The following is a 2,223-nucleotide window of genomic DNA, read 5'->3' on the forward strand; positions in this document are numbered from 1 at the left end:
AATTATAATCATTATGAATGAATGATAATCATTATTAACATTATTATTATTATGAATTATTATGCATTATGAATTAGATTATAAATTAGACGAATGCGTGAATTGCTTGAATTCCGTAAAATTCATGAATTCCTTCAATTCCTAGTATATAGTCAATTACGCGAATTTCTTCAATTCGTTGAATTGCATAAATTCAACATATTTCGCGAATGCACGAATTCCGTTACCTCTGTGAATTCCGTGAATTCCATGGCTTCAATAACTTCCGTAAATTCTATGAATTTCGCAAATTCCATTAAATCCGTGAATTCCTAAAATCGAGTAAATTCTGTGATTTCAGTGAATTCCTGTAATTCTATGAAGTCCTTGAATTCCACAAGTTTCGTGAATTCCGCAAATTCCGTGATTTTCATGAATTCCTTGAATTACAAAATCCCGTGAATTTAATCAATTTCGTGTATTCCTTTAATTTCTTCAATTCCACGAATTCTATACATATTCTAAATTCCATAAATACCGTGAATTTCGTTATTTTGAACAGTGTACGCTTCCAAAAATATGTTTAATTGACGCAGTATACATATTTGTAAAAAAAAACAGAAAAAATAGGGAGACACAGTTTTCCTCTTTTATTCTCTTCCACAGGTTTCATAATCTATTACCCTTTTTATAGAATTCCTCTTTTTCCCTGAAAGTTCATCATTTTAGTTCCAAAATTTACTTCTTCAGTTGGAAATTTATCTTTCGATTCAAAATAAATTTATTAAACTTTGTATCATAATTTTGAAAACTTATATGACAGTAAAGCACGCATTTTATATAAGAGAAAATTCACTTTCGATCTAGCAGATCGAATTTTTGATGAACCTTTCTCTAAGTCGTAATATCTTTGCATTTTTCTTTTTTTTTCAATAAAACTTTTTCTTAGGTCACATTTTCATACCTTCCCTATAAGTAACAGTAAGATTGTATTAAACCCCTCCTTACCCAAATTGTTTTCAGGACTTTGTGGATGAGCTCGTAGGAGTAATCATTCTGAACAAACTCAAATAAATAAAAAATAAGGAAAAATACATAATCAAACAAATCTTTCCAAATTAGAGGTAAAGTAAATTAATGTATTAATGAAGACTTGATTTTGACATATTATCACATTAATATTCCAGTTCTTCATCAAACTATATAGTGTAACTTATATTTATTATCTCAGGTATTACAGGTATAACACTGGTCGTGACCAGTTATTTACATTTCATCAGAGTTAGTTTCAAGGAAAATAAATTTTATAACCAAATTCGTTCAAACTGATATCATAGTTTAAATAATATTTGGCGTTTGAGCACGATGTCGAACGACTTTTAAATATTTATAAATATTTTACAAACTTGTAAAACTTTCTCATTTAAAACAGGGAAGTTTGGTCCTGAAATACTAATTCTATCCTTGAACAGAGATTTTTTTATTTTCTATTATTCTAAATCAGAATCAATTTTTTTTGTAAATTCCCTTTCCATGCATAAAATTCCCTTCTGCAAGTCAAATTATAATTCATTCTTTTAGTGAAATAACTCTGTCACTGAATCAAATTCTCAGTTTTCCTGGTCATTTATTGATTTACCAGTCCAGTGGAGACCCTGAGAATATGTTAAAGAATGAAAAAAGGTAATCTTGCGCAATCTCCGGTTGTCTGGCATACTACTACATGTACTCTTATCTAATCTTCTCTAATCCCTTGTAATCCTTTAAAATCTCGTTTAATCCATACATTCTCTGCAATCTTGTCTAATCCATTTTTATCTCATATATTCTCATGTGAGGCACCTGGAGCAAGAGTAGAACAATTATCATTGTCCAGAAAAAGTGCAATTGAAAAATAGTTGGAGCAAGAAAGAGACAAGTTTCGGTTCTGCTGTAAAGACGAACAGATTGAAGTTGGAGGAAAAGAGCCGCAAAGTAGCCGCTTTTTTCCTCGAACTTGATCACAGAAAAACGCTGGTGTTAAATTTGTTGCAGCTCAAATTTCATTGGTCTCCCAATGAGCATTTAAAAGAATTTTCGAGTCTCAAATGTATTCCTCTGAACGTAGGTGCACATCTAGGCATCTAGGGGAAAGTATCATTTTGAGACAGAATTTTTGCTCAATTCCGAGAGTCGTGGAGTGCTGAATCGCACTGTGAGCGACCTGAACACCTGCCAAAGCAACTATTTGCTTTGCGATATTAG

Source organism: Belonocnema kinseyi, chromosome 9 (genome assembly GCF_010883055.1).
Source record: "Belonocnema kinseyi isolate 2016_QV_RU_SX_M_011 chromosome 9, B_treatae_v1, whole genome shotgun sequence".
Taxonomy (NCBI): Eukaryota; Metazoa; Arthropoda; class Insecta; order Hymenoptera; family Cynipidae; genus Belonocnema; species Belonocnema kinseyi.